The 20,277-nt window shown below is 34.4% G+C and overlaps 1 protein-coding gene across 3 annotated transcripts in view; it reads right to left on the bottom strand.

Moving 5' to 3' along the window:
* LOC106663669 (disintegrin and metalloproteinase domain-containing protein 10) overlaps positions 1–20,277 on the bottom strand; it is a 179,710-nt gene that overhangs the window by 144,275 nt on the left and 15,158 nt on the right. The gene's annotated exons all lie outside the window — the stretch shown is intronic.

Below are 20,277 nucleotides of genomic sequence, written 5' to 3'. Positions count from 1 at the left end.
CATGTTGTTGATCAGGGTCGACCTGCCCTTCCAAAGTTAAAATCGTTTACACACGACTTTCGGCGTTTGTCACATTGTCAACTTTCTGTACAAACTGTCTGCGTTAAGCCAAATGTTGGTCATAAAGGAAAATGGTGTTTCTAAAATGTTTCAAAGAGGAGTTAACGAAGATTTTTTATTTTAGAAAAGCTGGCAATGTATGGAGCATTAACTAAATAGGTTGATAAATTAGGCAGGGTATACAAATTTGTTTAGAAACGTCTTCTAATCTTGAATATCACATATGTAAGGAGTTTTTTCCTAACATTATAGGTTCGTTCAAACCATTGCCAATCAAAGCAGTAAAATTAAATTCTTCCATATTGCAGCATCTTTGTTTTCTTCAAAATTAAGCCAAAAAATACTTGACTAGTTTTAGATTTCTCCAAACAACGAATATATACACAGAATCAGATTATTGTTTGGAAATTTCACATTATTATACAAAGGACATGATTATATTTCAGTTGGAAAGAAGATTTGCATCTTTTTCCAATTTCCTGTCTGTTTTATCAGCTTTCATCTCCGCTCAGGCTTATTATTTATCTTCCCTTGCTTTAACATTCCATCACTCTTTACAATGATAGTTCAAGTTTGACAAGTTCCTGTATGTCTTTATTTATTTCAAAACTTGGACAGTTATGTCCTTTAAACAGTTTTTAAAATATGTTTCAGAAAATTTTAACATATTTCGGGGGTTTTATCTTGGAACAAAGACAAGTTAATAGGTAATTTCATTTCAATGATTTATGACCGTTATAAATTCTTGGCCTGCTAAGTCTTTAAACTAAATGCAAATCCTCAATTCCTTTTTTGGGGAAATTCGGTATATAATTATTTCCAAAAGTGTTATGCTCGGGAATTTTTTTCCGATTTCTTCCAACCGTTGATTACCTCAGTAAAACTAATTCGGCCACAAAGAGCTACAAATTACAACGAAAGATTGGCAAAAAACCGATACGCTTGGCTTCAGGGTAGAAGCTTTCCCTGTAGAAGTAATTAAGATGAAAAACATTCGTCTTTTTATTATCAGCTGAACTGTACTTAAGAAAATCACGGTGACCACTATCACTCGACTACCCCGGTCTCCGGTCTTAATGGGGCGTCGGTGGCCGCAATGGCTAAGGCCTAATCACTGTAAGGTAAAGATCCGGGGTTCGAATCCAACGGCCTTGCGTTCGAACTTCGAACCCGACATACTTACAAATGGGCTTTTTTTTTCAAAAACACCAACACCCTGAGGATTGATATGATCTCTGCGAACACTCGGAGAAAGAAAAAACTTACTTAAATCCACATAAGGAAACTTTGTATATGAATGCCATAAAGTTAAATCTGAAGATATTCCATCCTTTCCAGGAGTCAAATACAATGATAATGATTATGATCCACCAACTTAAGGGATACGTTAAATAATAGTAATAATAATAATAAATAATAATAATTTATTTTGTGTGTTCAGTGACCGTTACTTGATTATTTGGAGGTCGTGAGATGCGGTCTGGTGTGACGTTACGATCTTTATTGAGATTCAGGGCCTGGTATTTATAAACATTGTTTAAATTTTTCAAATACATGCAGGATGTGAATTTTTTTTTTAATTTAAAATTTTCTAGCGTTGTATAAATTCATTTTTTTCACATCCTACGTGTATTTGTGAAATTAAAACAATGTTTATAAATCACAGGGCCTGAAGATGATCTCAAAAAAGATAGAAACGTTGGCATGATAAAGAAAATGTTTTCTGAAACCTACGTAACACCAGACCGTAAATAATAATTTATTTTTACGTATCTAAGTACAAATATGCAATAAATTTGAATTTAAGGGTCACTTCCGAATATTAAAATAGTCAGAAGTTATGTATTCAAATTGTTGCGATATAATTACACTGGGAAGTTTTAAATAATATAATTAATATCTTATAACGACCACTGTTTATCCACAAGCTTTTTTTTTTTTTTAATTCAGCCTTTCACACTCATCCATAGTCCACATGAATTACATGTATTCTCTCACGCTAGTCCTTTTTGTAGAAACAGACGATACATTCAATGATGGTTTGACCGTAAGAATATGTTGTTCAGATAGGAGGAGATTGTATCTACTACGTAAAACACTTTTTTTGTTATTTATTATTACTAACAATTAATCAAAGATTTAAAGACTTGTTAAATGCTAACGATATGTAAAAAGTTTCGTCTGTTTAAAAGTCCCTTATGTTTGTTAGTTATCTATCATTTGGTCTGCCTATCCTCACTGATTTCTGTTAGTTCAGACTCCACCCAAACCAGAAGATATCGAAATGCTTATGAACTAAGTAAAATCAGCGAGATAATAGGTAACTATAAAACAGATCTACCACCCGGCAGGCCACAGGAGAAAATCTCACAATTTAAAAATCCCTACAACGAAACGATTCGATGTTATATTTTATCCTGCTTTGACCACTTTTGATCATTTACGAAAACTTTCTGAATGTTCTGAACTCATCCATTGTAAGCCACTAACACGTGATAGGTAAACAAAAGTTATATACAACAAAATTAAGGCAGCTATCAAAGAAAATAATAACATAAAATTTCTTGAAAACAACAGATTTAATTCAATGTCACTTATTCAGAAAATGATATTGCCATGATTATTATAATTTCTGACATCCTCAACTGCACAAATAACGAGACGCACCTGTCCGAGGCATAACGGCAAGACAAGGCGGACGATTATTATCATGTGATTCTCTTTTCCTCTGCAGGCCACTTCTTATTATCATTAACCGAGACTATCTCGGAAAAGTGTTCCGACAATTTAAAAGACAGAGGCTTTGGACCCTGGCACAAGATTGAATTTGGCCCTACTCTTCTACCGTACAATTGGTAATAAACGTGGAGGGCCTATTGATTTTCTCGTTTGCACTTTTTTTCCTAATTGTACATCCATGTCAATTTTCTGAATTCGAACTGCACTCGTGGAAAACATTTTACATGAAAATTGGAAAGAAAACAAATCTGACTTGCATTTCTTTTAGAGATAGATAGAGAAAAAGTGAGTGAGCGAGAGTGAGAGATAGATTAACAGAGAAAACGAGTGGATAAGTGAGTGTGAGTGAGGGAGTCTGTGAGAGAGAGAGAGAGAGAGAGAGAGAGAGAGAGAGAGAGAGAGTGTGTGAGAGAGCGGGGGGGGAGAAAGAGAGGAGAGAGGGGAGAGGATGGGAGATATATAAGAGAATATAGATATACTAATATAGGTAGTGATATATGTATAAACAAAGAGAGAGAATTTTCGGTGGCCCTTGATTTCTCTTTTGTCTCTAAGGTTAAACATCCAAGTTAAACTGTGTTTTTACATCCTTTTCGCTAGCGATTTTATATTGATTTCATTTCAAAAGAAGTTCTGATTTCTTCGTTAGGTGACTCTCTTTCCTAAATCTGGTGTGCGCAATGTAATCCAGCTTCCATTCCCAAAAACAAATATTTTTTAGAAATATTTCAAGTCACAAGTCACGTTATGAATAAATTAAGTCTCCTTGGAGCGTAAAAATAATAAATTCATGGGGAAAAAAGAACGAAATAAGAAAAGACGTTTCCCTTTTAAAGAGACCATGGAGATTGTAAGACATTTCCCTCTTGAAATATGCCTCAGCGGGTTGTTTCAATTGATAAATTAAGATCTCCGAAATGACCTGAAATGCTGTGTGATGCTATCATTTCGAAGATTAGCCTTTTATTTCGGCCTGGAACGGTTTCTTTCGGCCAGACAGGCGTTTTATCCAAGTTCGATCTTCAGGTCTCGGCAGGCTGGAATTTTCGGCGGCCCTTGATTTCTCTTTTGCCTCTAAGGTTAAATTGAAATTTTCCATATGCAGAGAAAAGCTTTAGATATCTAAAGATAGACAACTTATCTTTAGAACGATTATCAATTATAAGCAATAAATATATATGGAATTGATAATTCGAAACCTAACAAAAGACAATGAACGCGGTTGTAGATTTTAATAGTTTCCAGTCAAATCCTCGCTGTTTATGTCTGTCCGACTCGTTTCGGCTTCCATATGCAGTGCTGTATCTTGGACCAAAACAGCGGTGAATTTACCATCTGCTCTAGTATTAATAGCTTTCGGAACATATTTGTCCCTGAGAGAGGAATTTTCTAGTTTTGAGGGCAGTTATCTCATTCTATAGATCCTGAATATCCACTTTAGTACTTTAGTGGCTAGAGGTTGCCAACCGCAAATGCAAATTTAGAAGAACTTACTGAAATCCTCTTTCATTTTCAAAATACCAGAACTATTTTATGATATTTCCTCTTTGGAGGGTTCGCGGTTTTTTTTTTTTTTTTTTTTTTGTCAGCCTATATTTTCGGTTTCTCATCACATTCAGTGATTGGTCTGTGCGATTTCTGTTAAGTCGGATTACTTTTATAAATTCGTAAATATTGGAAGAAGGTGGTTATCTTTGTTGTTTTATCCCCGGTTGGTCCTTTTCCAGCTTCTTTTGTATAATGTCTTACATTGTGTATATGATATGTATGTCCGTTGTTGATTCATGTATTCGACTTCCTGAGTTTGTTCGTTGTAATCCGTTGGGTCTGTTTATTTTTGTTCAGGTATATACGTTCATTTTTCGTCCTTTGTGCACCATGCAATTTCAAGCTTGTCTTCTGTGTATTCATGAAAATTTCGTGTGTTGCCTAGTTTAATTTTCTATCTGACATTTCCTAACATTTCAGCGGAATAAAAAAAAGTTAAATATCCTAATTAATTCCTGCGATTAATAAAAATTTTAATACAACTTTATTTGAACATTCTTATCTTTTTTTTCGATAATTTTTTTCCAGTTCCTCTTTGTGAATTACCTAATTTTATCTACTAAACAGTGACCTATTAATTTTTTAAATCAAATTTCTATGATTTATTTTATATTCTTTGTTTGTTTCTTAATATATTTAGTGTTTAGTAGAAAATTTTGTTTATAAGTTAACTCAAGCGTATTTTATCTTCTTCTAATGTAGTTTTTTTCAATAATAATGCGTGTATACCCTTTTATCATTTCGTGGAATATGAACAGTATATAACTTCTATCATTCTTTGGTGATACAAGTTTGTCCTCTGACACAGGCAATTTATGAGTCATCAAATACCAAGCTATTAAGAGCGTTAGAGAATGGATCTGTACTAGAACAGAAGGAATAAAAAATTCTCAGAATACTTGACCCGTAATGGGCTGATGAGAAAATAATGTTCAATTTCTCCTTGTCGGACGTTTGGGCCCGATAAACTTTATGGCCCACTTTGTTTACCTTATTTCTAATTTATCATCCACTTAATTGTTTATTTGTAAACAGTTTCCCCTTAATGGTTATATTTCGAAACGTTTAATGTTGATGTGATGAATACTATATAAAGAACGACTTAAAATGAAATAAGACTATGGATTTTTTTTTGTCCCAAGACGACAAGAATATATGATTTAAACTTTTATATCATTTGCGATAGCACTCTTATCACAGGATTTGGTTTCCCATCCCACATACTTAGTATATTCGTCTCTCAGGCCTAAACCAAGATTCCCTTTCGAAGAGTCAAGACAACGATGAATTTCTAGGAAAATTTGTACCTTTGAGATTAAAATATAGTTTCTTGAGCATAGGCAAGCAATATTAACCACTTATACCAGCGCAGTGGGAAATATAAATAATCAAACCCATCAAACAATGTTTTCAGTATATGCCTATGTATTGCAGTATAAGCCTGTCCAGCAGTAATATAGCTGGATGATGAAGCAGCTTCAAAATAATAAATTTAAACCACTGCTGCCAAATATCTTGCCATATTGTCGCCCATTGTCCTCGCCGAGGAGGGCATTGACATTTTGAAATTGATTTGCTACACTGACATTTCGTTAACCCGTAATAATTAGGACGCTCGTGCTCACGTCGTGTACTTTATTTGATGGGTTTACATTTCGTAAATATCGAAACAATACTTGTAAATATTAATATTTTTCATTTTAAACATTATAAACATGCGTTATTGGTAGGGATTTATAGACATATGTTCTCTTATTAAAAAGAAGCGCCTAAAGAAAATTTACACGATATAATTTAAAATATAATATAGACAGAAAGGTTCTGAACAATACTGAAGTAGAAAGGAAGTTTTTTTTCATCTGGTTGAAAGGATTTTCCTTACGTTGCAAGTTTTAACTTTTTAATTTTGTTGTTTAACTTTCTCTTGAACAAAAACAGCATTGCTTGGGTGTCATTCTTGATTTAGAGCAGGCCTTCTATCGAGTCTGGCACACGGACTTGCTTTGCAAACTGAATAACATCCTCCTTCATATGTACTATCTCATATTCCACTGATACCAATCAATTTTGCCTAGTCGGTCAGGGAACTGAATTATACAACCGTATATACGCATTAGAGCTGGTGTTCCTCAGGGAAGCATTTCTATTTTCAATATACACTACAGATATTCCTACACATATTAACATTTCAACACATTCGTCGACGATAGCGAACAAATAATTTTACCATGTGTAAAAATATCTGGCTTCAAGAGAGTATAAATATGCCCGTTATCTTGGGACTTTTCATGGACAAATGATGAATTGGAATCGCCAAACAAGATTGAAAAGACAAGGAAAAACCAACTTGTAAATAATTAAAAAGACTACTTGACTCTCGATCAAAATTAAACAATGAAAACAAACTTTTAATCTACGATAAGATTCTCAGGTCGTACGGTTGTGAAGTGTCGGGCTCAACCAAGGAAATTCCCAACTCTCCAAGCAATTCAAATTCTACGTCAAATTATAAATCCACCTTTTTAAGTTTAAAATTACTTCAATTAATTATTCTTGTTATCTAAGGTCTTGGTTGAGATGAAAAAGCTAGTGTCACGAGCGGGATTCGAACCCACGCCCTTCAGACAATACGCCAATCCTTAAACTACTTCAGCAGATATCGTAACTTCTATCCTCTCGGACACAACCTACACCCTTTAGAATTTTCCATCTTTTTGCCATTTTCAATAATCGTGTAAACAGGATTGGATTCTCAGTGACTTATGAAGTAACCACGGGGAGCTGTTAGCGAGTGATTACTTCTTTAATTAACCCATATATGTTTAGCGGTCATAACTGACCATATTAATTATTTCAATTAATTATTCTTGTCATCTAAGGCCTTGATCAAGATGAAAAACTAGTGTCACGAGCGGGATTCGAACCCACGACCTTCGGTTTAATTCGCCGCTGCTCCAACCACTTGAGCTATCGCGACGATCCACTCGGACACCAACTCCTCATCTCAACCTACATCCTTTTGAATTTTCCATCTTTTTGCCATTTTTCAAATGTCGTGTAATCTGAGAGGATCGAAGTCGACAAATTCAGCGAACATGAAAATATTTACTTAATACAATATTTGTATTTGTAAATATCAAATAATATAATAAAATACTTTGACTTTAATTTTAGGTCAATGTTTTTTTAAATTTGCCGAATGTATTTTTAGCTGTGTTTAATATGAAAAAAGACGATGTTTACTGTTTTGCTTATTTTACATTATGAATTTAATTTAAAGCTTTACTAAGTAGGTACTACTTTTGCTAATAGGTTACGCAATTTATATAAAACTAAATTGACGAGAAAAAGAAAACAATTTTATAAAAATTAACAACTTCACAAGTTCCCCGTGTAAATTGCATGTTTGAACATTAAGACAAAAATCTTTTCCGTTAAATTTCAAGAGGATTTAGCAGCCGTAAGCCTCGACGGTCGACTATTAGGAAGTCTTCGTGTAACGATCTACAAGGGATGTTAAAACTTTCCCACTCGCGATTCCCCGGCGTCGCCCACACCTTAATTGGGGAAAATTTAAAGCCGATTTCGCAATAAGCTTCCAAGCCTCGTTTTAATGAGGCACTGGTGAATTACCCGGCGGGAGAGTTTTTCATATCAGATTTTCATGAATGATGAAAAACACTACACCTTTGATACAAAGCAAATAAAAAAATTATTTTGCAACCCCCAAAAAAAGTAGTTTCCCTCATGATTAATCAATTTAATTATCTCTGACGTGCCCCAAAAGACAAATTTACCACAAGCCTCGATATGTCCTCGTTTTGAACCAAATGTGGTTTATGAAAGCTTTTTTTTTAAATTAGGTATTGACATTAATGTTTTATGTATATGTAACAACATCCTTCGTTTGCCTGTGAAGACAGATATTACAGCTTTATCAAAGTAGGAATACCGTACGTTACTTTTCACTTTTTTCCCCACATTTTGTAAATGTTAGTTCCACTTACAGAATTGTTGTTTATAACGATCCGAATTTCGAGCATTAAACGCTCATCATCAGGTTGAAGATGTTATAAACGTCTCTCGACTAATTAATGTAATTATTAAATCATTTAATTAATGTAATGACCAGAGAGGTATGGGTTTGCTTCTAGGCCCTATCAGACGATGGGTAAAACAAAGATACCCTTGCATATTAGGGCACACAGGGCAGAGGAGCGAAGGAAAAGTTAGACGAGAAAATTATCGGCAATGAACCATTTTGCGGTATACCGTGTTGCCCTGAACGTAGATTCATAAGACAATGGATGAAGAAATCTTCGGATCAATGGGATTGTATCTCAGGACAGAGGCAGGTGACATAGTTCATTGAAGGGCCATCCCAGTAACTGAGGACAGAACTACTGAAGGATCAAAGGATTTAGGATGATCTAGAATAGTAGGCTAAATGGACACCGCAGACTACGGAGGCATTAGACTAGAGAAAGCAGAAACAACCAGATATGGCCAAAAAGATGAACATGTCGTCTGTTGGTGGGAAGGCATGCTGAGATTCGTACTCCAGGAAAAAAAACTCCAAGGGCTGAAAGATACGCATGAGAATCCTTGACAAAGCTTTGGAATCTGTTAAAAAGCATTAAGCTTAAAGAAGAGGTCTAGATAATAATGGATATTGCACAATAGACCAATTGCTGTGCGTAAGGACGTAAAAAGGCAGACTCCTTTTAACCTAAACCTTACCACATACCGGAATATTCTGTATACCTTCTAAATGTATTTTATTTTGATCTAACCCAAAACTTGGTGCATAAAATAATTTGAGGTATTTACAAACCACACTGTTATCAATAAAGTACGGTACCAGATGATAAATCACAAATATAGTTCGACTATCGTAATTCACTACACACTATTGGCTTTTGTAAGTATAAACTTGTAAACATAATTGTAAGCTGTAGTTTATTTCCGATTATCCTGGACTCGTTGGTGTGGCCAGAAACAACCTAACAGGTTCATCACACCTCACCACGTATTTATAAGTGTACATATAAGCTTTATTTATAGACCTAAGCAGTTCGAAAAGTACTCTCTCTAGATGATGATAAGCAGTCTTTACTACAAATGAGAAAATTCCTAAATCTTTATTCTATTGTATCCTCCTGAATGGATTATTTTTTAAACCTTCCAAATGTGATGTAGAAAATTGTCAATTCCAACGGCCGATTAACTTAATTAAACTTAATTACACACTTTAAGATGTTTACAAGCCACTCCTCCTTTCAGGAATAAACGTATATATTTCATAGCTACATAAATCTAGTTACACTAGTATATACATATAGACTAATTTAAAACAAGTATTGATGCCGTAAGTATAGTTCACTTTTTGGAAAAGATTCTACTTACAAAAGTCCTAGTCATCTAGGTATAGTATGTAATTTGATCGTTTCTGTTTATACTGGCCAGATTATCCTCACTATTTCAACCGGTTAAGTCCGTTCATCGTTCATCAGCCCTCACATCTCAAAAAGTAAACATTTTTTTTTTAGCTTTTGTGTGAATAATCCCGTGTTATTTCTAATGGTGCAGAAGAGCAGATGCTCAAAGGGGAGGAAAATTCCTAAACCGTTATTCCACTGTATACCCTTTTAAATATACATCATGTACGAATAAACAAAAACTGAGTATCTTTGTCCTCGAAGATCGATGTTATCGAACCCAATGCGGAAGGAGTAACTGTTGGGCGGCTGTGTGAATCATTCCGAATAATATCGCCTAAATTATTTCGAAAGTTTAAACTCGATGAACACAATCAATCATACAATGTGATTTTTAAAAGTGGAGATGTGTAATCACACGAGCTTGTATGTCGGACGGCCTTCGGTATCGAAGAAGAGTCTGTTTTCCATTTTAAGCCTTAATCATGGATGAATCATATCAATTATTCTTATCGACTTTATATTTAGCAGTTCATTCTCGACGCCATCGTGAGATTAGACACACGTGAGATTAGAAAATCCGTTCTGAATTTTTTTAAAGGTCGCCTACACGAACAGCCAGCTATAAGCTTCATGGTCCGACGAAGCGACCGCGGCATATCCTTGGCTTTTCGAATTTTAAATGACAAAGAGCTTGCGGTGAAACCGACCTTCAGCCCGTCCCGGTTGGTGCATGAAGGCAGCAACTTTTATCAGAACGGGCCTCGCAAGACCGTAACGAAACGTATCTCCGTTTCTTCCTGATTCACTCTAATGGACGCAGAGATAAGAGGCATTTTCACCAAGCTTCCCAGTTGTAAATCCTTAATGGGGGCCTTGAAATTCTTTTTGCGAAAAATCCACAAAAGAATCGAACGCTAATGACAAAAAGCATCATATAGTCTAATTAGGAGTAATTACAGCCCAATTAATGTCATTTCTAAACATGCAGCAATGAAACAAACATTAAAAAAAAAACTTCACTGCGAATAGTCACGTATGTTATTAAAACCAACAAACGATAACACTTTAAACATTTTCCAACTATCCAGTTCGAAAGGTTAAAAACAACCTTTTGTTCAATTTTCTGATCCACCCATTATCGCTTTATAATCGCTATAACATTGAACTATTTCACGCTCTCACATATTTATAAAGGTACTTTACACAACAACACTCAATTGAAACATCCTGCAGAACGCTATACAATATCACTGCACGAATTACTCAATTATTATTATTATTATTGTAACGTTACTGTTGAATCGACACCAGGTTATATTTTAGAGTTTACAAAATCAACGGTATATAAAAATTATAATTAAATTACCTGCATAACGAAAATTAGATTGGTGCATAATTCACTTACCTGAAACAAAATAGAAACATTTGTCAAAATTTATAGCAACATAAATTTATAATAACAAAAAATATGTGTACACGTTATAAAATGAATCTGGTTTTTACATTAAGTATATTTTTAAATGTTGGCATACATGAAGCACAAGGTACACAACATGTATATCTTCTCATCTCACTCTCACTCTCTCTCTCTCTCTCTCTCTCCCTCCCTCCCTTCAGCTTCTGACTAGCCATAGAAAAATTTCATTAATTCCCTTCATTTCTTTCTCTCACCTTCTCTCTCTCCATTCTTTCCTCCCTCACTCTCGAGTTGATAAAATGAGTTAAATCAGTTAGTTAATTAATAGTACATCAGCAAAAATTACTTCCTAGTATTTAATTTTCAACGCTCACAACGAAGTAGAATCTAGAAAATATACATGAGTTTTTATGGCAATTTTTGGCTTGGCTTGTCCGGCAAAGTCAAAAAATAAAAATAAAATAAAATAAAAAATAATGTATTAGCGTTCTCCTTTTTTGTATATATATTAACATGTATACAGGGTGAATTGCTACTCGTGCTACAAACTTCTCCAGTAGATTCTTCACCCTAAAATGAACAAAAAAGTTCATATTGTCCATGGTCCGATTCTCAACCATTTCAGAGTAATTTCGCTTTTTATCGATTTTGAAAGATATCACGTCCTGGCGTCGGAAAATCGTGATATCTTTTAATCTAAACATTTCTCTTAAAATCTATAAGCACCGTTGAAATCCCCGTTAATTTTTAGAGAGAATCAAAATCATAATTCCATTGAAATTTTTTAATTTAATTTAATGCCCATTTAGTATGTAATGCTTAAGAAGTTTACAAACAGCTAGAAGGTCAAGGAAGAAAGACCCAAACGTTTTGCCACCTTCATCTTCTTATTGAAAAATTAACGGGGATTTCAACGGTGCTTATAGATTTTAAGAGAAATGTTTAGATTAAAAGATATCACGATTTTCCGACGCCAGGACGTGATATCTTTCAAAATCGATAAAAAGCGAAATTACTCTGAAATGGTTGAGAATCGGACCATGGTCAATATGAACTTTTTTGTTCATTTTAGGGTCAAGAATCTACTGGTGAAGTTTGTAGCACGAGTAGCAAGTCACTCTCAAACATTAGCAATCCTTGAACCACCATTTTTTCTCTTTTTGTCATCAACATCTTGGTCTCACAACCACTAAATAAGAAAATGACGAGTGCGTTGGAAGCGTTATTAAATCAGGTAGTTTTCCTCAAATTTGCTGCCTTCTGAGACTAAAATTAGAAACTCTGGATTACTTTATACACTTTCCGATTTACACAATTTTCCACTCTTTTTGTAGTTCTGGCTGAAATAAAACACAAAAAATTAGCCCAAACATTTTGCCACCGTCATCTTCTTATTGAAAAATTAACGGGAATTTCAACGGTGCTATTAGATTTTCAGAGAAATGTTTAGATTAAAAGATATCACGATTTTCCGACGCCAGGACGTGATATCTTTCAAAATCGATAAAAAGCGAAATTACTCTGAAATGGTTGAGAATCGGACCATGGACAATACGAACTTTTTTGTTCATTTTAGGGTGAAGAATCTACTGGAGAAGTTTGTAGCACGAGTAGCAATTCACCCTGTATATTGTTTTTGTATATATATTTGTATTAAATGTATCAAAAGTCATTAAAGCGTAATCTTCAGGCGCACCTTATACCCCCTTTAAAACATTTCAACAGATGCCGAACGAGTCAGTTTATTTACGCCTTAGAAATTAAGTGTTACCTTAAATTTAAAATTGTTTAGACTTTAATTCTAAGTTGATAGGTATTATAATGAACTCGGCGTGGCTTTTATTTAATAATAACAAACCTCGGCGCTAAGGGAATAACATAAAGTTCCCCGCCCCTTAATAGGGCAACGCTTGAGGGTAGGCCCTTCAATTACACCCCGGCCCTACCATGACACCCAGCTAATAAATCAAATTTGCCCTAGAATCCACGCGCATAACAGCAAACATCAATTACAAGAGGCGGAATATAAAGTTACCTGGCGAAAAATTAGGTCCAAATAAGATTTTTTCAAGCCACGGTCTTGACTTTCGAGGCGGGGAAAAATGTTGTGCAATTTGATCGTCACGTACTTTTTTTGTGATCTCTCTCTTTCTCTCTAAGGGAAAATGAGAAATGCCCTCTAATGTATGTAGGGAGAGAAAGCCGATTTCGTAGTCGCCAGAAGCTCGTGATGCCTATTCAATATGAACGAAAGTCAGAAATTGTCGTTGGACGTCGCTGTGTCTCAAAACAAGGGATAAAGAAGTGTAACAGAAAGGCCCACCCGACAAACAATGGGGGTATTGAAAACCGCCCTCCATGAAAGGCGAAAATAGAATTCACGTAATCGGACCAGCAGTTTTCTAGAGCGTGGAAAAACAGGGAAATTGACAATTTTTTGTCTCGCCGTCTGACACGTTTAAAAGCCTGAACACTATTCAATTTTAATCTTCACTTATCTGACAAAGCTTAAAATTAACACATATCTCAGCACTGAGTGCTCAAAGAAAAAAATATGCATGTCAATTGTGAAAAAGGTGCAATACGAATCAAAAATGTTAAATTTTTAGTTATAAATAGCGTTAAACCAGATGCGTCAGCCTCCAGGCCAAAAACGATAGATATAATAGAATGACTTGTTGATCTCGTAATTATAAATTAATTTTTAACTACATGCCTATTAACGTAAATATTCTAAGAGGAAGTTATTCAGGCCTATTAATACCAATAAATATGTTGTAATGGTATGCCGTGATCATCATTTTGCTTGCTGTAACCACGTAGTGTGAAATTTACATTCTACAGCATATTGAACCGAATAAAATCAGCCAACCCAACAATAATTAATATTATGTACTCTACTATACAGTAATGTGTATTTCGATTTTGAATAAATAACGTCCAATTTCATCCTAATACTTATATTACAAGAATAATGCCAAAGCTCTTCTCACAGGTGTTTCTGCCTAACATTTGTTGTCCTCGTTTATTCCTGGTTCATATGTCTTTCTCGTGATAAGATTGATTAAGTCGAAATTGAAACCGGCTGAAACGAGGCAAAACCCTTGATAAAGAATTTCAATAAAATAAAGCTGTAAAGCAAAATGTAAGGATTATAATAATAAAGTTTTAAAATAGCATACTAAAAAAATTATTAAATGTACATCCTAACATTAATGACACGAGTGCATTTTCAAAAATGAGGACAGACACCTAAGGTAATAAAGTGACCAGCAGTTCATATTTTAAATTTTATAAAGAAAAATAAATTAACACATTTGTAAGAATTATCATAATTAGTTTAAATTATACTAAAATAACACACCTCGAATCAACAAATTTGATTTCATAAACTTTGTTCAAACATCGAATTTCACACAGCATAACGATTATCAAACCGTTAACCAAGTATAGTTTCATAACTTGTAAATATGTATGTAAAATACGGTCCCGGTGAAGTATTTCCAAGTCGACGACTTTTTAAGTCAATATGATAATGAAATACAAACAAAGATGCTGTGCAAATGGTAAATTAATAAACAAAAATTGACTTGGCTCCACGTTTAAACTTTCGTTTTGGGCAATCAAACCGACAGTTTAAAGTATGGCAGCAATTATTATAAAACAAATTATGTTTTTTGTAGATCAACATTGACAAATAGTTTTTGGTGAATGTGGCGATAGGTTTTTAATATATTCAATAAGTTTAGTTTGAAAAATTGAAAAAAGTGAGACTGCATATTTATTCAATTAATTATTCTTTTTATCTACGGTCTTGGTTGAGAATTAATTGAGTTTGATTTAAATAATTAATATGGTCAATTATGACTGCTAAATATTAATTTTAACGCGTCACTTTCCTGTATATGAGACGGCATGGCGTAAAATGCAAAAGCAGTGCGTAGATTTTTTTAAAATTCACATTCATGTTTACTTTTCGTTGGGAAAATGAAGCGAACGAGAAAGGTACGTTATGTGCATTTTAATGAAACCCAGCCGGGAATTATGCTTAAACTGGAGGTGATATTATATGGACTAAGTTCCACGCCCTACCTGTAAATCATGTGACCGCAACCCTTGATTGCCGGCAACCTCCGTTTCGTTCCCAGGGGACTCTTGGTTATCAACCAAGACTTCGTTAAGAACCGGGGTAAATAAGTCGACTTAAAATGGTTCCATGGATGGCCAAGGGCAACAAGGGCAGACGAAGGGATTTATGACGCGATAAAAAACCTTAATAAAGAAGGATAAACTGAGATTGCGACCCATGAAACTTCAACTTGCTTATCTCCACCATTCACTAGTTTAACAAAAAAAGTCCCTAATAGTCAAATACATTGCTAATTTAAATAAAAAATAGTCGCCTTTTTTCAAATTGCCTTTACGTCACCCTAGCTAGTACGAAAACCTTAGATTAAATATATTGTATAATAGGTAACACACACAATATTCTTAGTGGTGTTGAAATCTTGAAAACTAGGATTCAAAAAATGGGATTCCAGTATTTGTGGCAAAATAATAGTAGAATTTGTCTACAATAAACAGTGACTTTTGGTGTGCAAAATACAGGACGAGATAGGTGATGATGAATAGAAAAACATAAACATAGAAATGATCAAATTTGGCCAATGTAATAAATATATANAAAGATCGAAACGTTGGCACGATAAAGAAAATGTTTTTCTGAAACCTACATCACTCCCGACCGCATCTCACGATATCTGAATAACAATAATTTTTAACTTCAAAAATTCGAAGTAGAAGAGTCCTTCTGGCAGGGCAAAAAAATATCAGAACATTAGAGATAAATATCAGCAAACTAGATTAAGAGGAAGAGCCAATTGGAGGAAAATTGAACCAATAGCAAAGAATTTGACAAGAGAACTTTTTTTGTACAAAAACCTCACCAACTTTGCAGTGAATAAACTTTTGAAAAGCCAGACTAGAAGGATAAAGATAGGCAAAGTGACCGATTTGTCCATTTAAATCCAAAAAGAAATTCGAATCTAAAGCCTTTTTGAGCACAATTCAAATTAGCAGGCTTAATGCTTATATAAAATCCACCCCCATCGATTTCGATGTGGCTGTAATTTGGAATTGTAAGGAAAGCAAGAATCGTTTGGACATCGAACACGTTTCTACCCGCAAGGCAAATTAGGAATTTATTTAAATTCCGTCTCCTTCATCTCACGTCAAACATCTTGTCTGATGGAAGTGCTAAGAGCGTCCTAATACTGTTAATCCACCGCTTGGGGACTTTCTCATAGTTAATGTCAACACGTCCCTTTCATGGCTGTGCATCATCCGCTTCGAGTTGAACTTTGAGGCCGGGGAATTATCGATTTTAATCTCTTTACTTGAAAACCCCCCGTTTTGTGATCCCTCAATTAACGGAATTGTTGTTTTGTCGTTTTTTTAAAACCCCACCCGATCGATCAGTGTCAATTAATTCTTTGTTGTATGATCTACAGAATGGGAATTGTCGACGCGGATTAACAATTTGTTAATAATATGAAGTAAACGGTTGAAACCTGTTATGAAAATTTTAACACTTCCATCCATCAATCACGCGATTTACCCTTTCAACATTTTCCATTGGGGAAAATAGCTCCAATTTTTTTCACCCAATGAGAAATAATTGGCATCGATTAATTAGTTTCAGTTTTAAATTCGACTAACCCTTTTTACCCACATTAAGTCAATCACCTTTAGAAACAGTAAATTAATAAAGGTTGAAATTGAAATTGCTGTGACAACAGAACAAGGAATAAAGGCGGACTATAAATAAAGAATGACTAAATTAATGCCAACAGATCGAGTGGAAGAAATTTCAATAATATATTTTATAAAATTCCGTTGTCACCTATGAAATATCATCTTTTTGTACAGGAAATAAATAAAAATATTTTTACCATCCTTTTTCGGTTGTGGACTTTATATATTTCTTGAGGTACTTTTCAGCAATTAGACAACCATCAAACTCATTTTCTTTTTATTGATATCGATTTCGGAGGAATCAGCCTCCTCGCCCTGCTCTTGCAAAAGGGCATGTATAGGAAAAACTATACAATTTTTATATAAAAGATTGAACCAACACAAAACAGATATAAAAAATAAAAGTAAAAAACTGGTTTGATTCAACATACAACAAAAACTGGACATAGTATAAACTTTTATGATATTGAAATCCTGCGAAAAGAAAAAAATGATAATAAGCTAATAGAGTTGGAACATATTTACATGAATACGGAAGATTATATCATAAATATACATAAAGACAAAAATAAAATTTGTAAACAATACAAAAATATTTTAACTATGTACAAAAGAGGAAAAATAAAATGTAAATAAATGTTACCTTAAGACAGTGAGAGACAATAGAATAAATATATTAAAACTACTAAGATTGTGCATTTCCAAAAATAAAACAAGTAGGTATCTCGTTTTTTCTCATCATAATAATTTCAAAAATTAAATTTAATAAAATGTAAATAGTTTGTATAAAATATTCACATTGTTTTTTTATTAAGTAGATTGATGAGGGGAGGATGATGTCCCCGAAAACGATATCAATAAAAAGAAAATGAGTTTGATGGTTGTCTAGTTCCTGAAAAAAAAAAAAAAAAAAAAAACACCCAAGAAATATAAACTAGTAATTAAATTATATTTTAATTTACATTCTCTTCTTTCTTGTTTGTTTCTACGAATCCTTACCAATTCCTTCTTTTACGTATTTAAAAACTGGTAATATTAAAATATATAGTATAAAACATTACTTAATTTGAGTAACAATAATATGACAAGATAAAAATTAATAATTAAATTCAAATATCTGTAACCTCAAGCGAAGCGGGCACAATTTACAATTTATTCTATAGTGTTTAGCATTTCTTTTAATTTTGTTTCGGTTAAAGAACGGATCTAAATTTTGCTATGTTGAAAAATGAACCACATCCTCTCTTGCTCCCAAGTTAATAATGAACATAGCTCAACCCTCCTTTCATCCCAGGGGGTGAAATTTAGGTACAGCAATTCACCCCTCATTTTAAATAGCCAACACAGATCCCTCAAGTTAATCGGTAGTTCATTCGTGCATGAAAATAAGTTACATACAACGTCCAGCTGTTAATAAAAGGTGAACCTACTCGATTCTCTAGCGTTCGCCTAAGACTCTTCCCGATGTAGTATTCCCATCTTTACTGTTAAATTTGATAGCTGGTTCTTCCAGGGAGATTCATCACCTAAGGGAAGGACTGAAGAGGTCGGTTACTATATAATAGGTGTAAAGGGTGATATAGAAAAATTCAGTGAATGCTATGTAAATAGGAAAGAATGTATTTTACTAGAATGTGTGAGTGTGAATGGATTTGGATTTAGGAACCGAATGTCGTGTGCTGAAATGACCTAGCTGTTGACAGCACCCGGAGCCCAAACTCGCTGTCTGGACGTGTAAGACCGAGGTCTGACCCTGGACTGTCAACACCTGGGGTGGTGTTTATTGAGTATTTACTGTGAATTACAAAAGCTGGAATTGACTATGGACTGCGCGAAGGTACAACACTGCTTGTGAATATGTGTACGTACATTTGCAGATTTGAGATATTATTATTTTTAATCTTATCTAGTAAAACTCGAGTTTCTCTATAAAAATGGGTTTGTCTTCTGAACCTTTGGTCTCCCTACAAATTTTAAATGTGTCTAAAATTATATGCCTCCAAATATGGGATTGGTTAAATTTGAACAATGTTTGTAAATACCAGGCCCTGAAGATGATCGCAATAAAGGTCGAAACGTTGGTTGGCACGGTAAAGAAAATTTTTTCTGAAACCTACATCACACCTGACCGCATCTCACGATTTCCGAATAATCTTATTTATAGGTGTAAACAATGCAGGTATTTGTGAAAAAGAATCCTTTATTTTTTATTAACAACGAACTTCCAAATTTTTGAAGAAATAATAACTTGAAACGTCTATTTGGGTCTGTCATAGAGAGACTTCGTTGGGTAAAGCTAACAGGTGTTGGGGGGGATCGGCACACTTTTCTCTACGTTCCTTCTCCTTGAAGGCACCTCTATATCATCGCTATGCTCGTTGGACCTGACATGCATTTCCAGGAAAAGGGGCCAGAATTAAACAGGGTGAGCCAACTTGAGATCATAAAGGCTGTTTTTCGAGAAAGCCATTTCCTGTAAATTTAGCCTGCAAGGGGTTAAACTCTCAAATAACCACGGGAGTAGGACGGTGAGGTATAACTCAATTATGGCTTCTAAAAGAAGGATTTGAAGGCTCGTAATCGACCTCGATTTCAGAGGTATGCTGAAAATAATAGTTATGTAATAAACCCAGGCGCCTTATGTAATGCTTGATCGCGTCATAGATTGAATTCAATCCGATTAGTAAGTCCCGGAGAAGCCATGTTGGCCGTTTAGAAAAAAGAAAAGAAATATTTCAAATATAGATACAAAAACAGAAATACGAAGGAGAATCCAACCAGCAATTTAGCATGAACGGACAACAATCCATTATCACCTTATCGACGAAAGGTTAATTATGAACAAGGTATCCAACTAATTAAACGGCCATTTAAACCTTAAAGTCATTTGTAAAAATTTTATGTATTGGTATTTTAAAATTTAAACTTTAAAAACAGCAAAAACTTAACGATAAACAAGGTTATCTTAAAGCGGATTCCCAGACATGAAGACAGAAGAAAGGAACCAACTAGCCAAAAAGGGGAACTCTTTCACCCATGGGACCATAACCAACACTGGGTGAGCCGGAATGTGTGGATTGAGGAAGAAAAACTCATAAACTGGACTCACAAATATTCCAGCTAAGAGATTCATAAATCTCTCAAAAGGAAGGCGAAGGGACTCTCTCTCTCTCTCTCTCTCACTCTCTCTCTCATCATATAAGATTTAAAAGAAATTATAGGCCTTCTTACCGACCATTTCCCCTTTTAACTATCATCTAAAGAAGATGTGTAGACAGAGGCAAAAACATGCCAACTCTGTAAATAGGAAGCAGATAC

The sequence above is a fragment of the Cimex lectularius genome, unplaced genomic scaffold, assembly GCF_000648675.2.
Source record: "Cimex lectularius strain Harlan isolate CLEC.00 unplaced genomic scaffold, Clec_2.1 scaffold89, whole genome shotgun sequence".
Lineage (NCBI taxonomy): Eukaryota > Metazoa > Arthropoda > Insecta > Hemiptera > Cimicidae > Cimex > Cimex lectularius.
The sequence above is the reverse complement of the archived record's forward strand: the minus strand, read 5'-3'. Positions and strand labels throughout refer to the sequence as shown.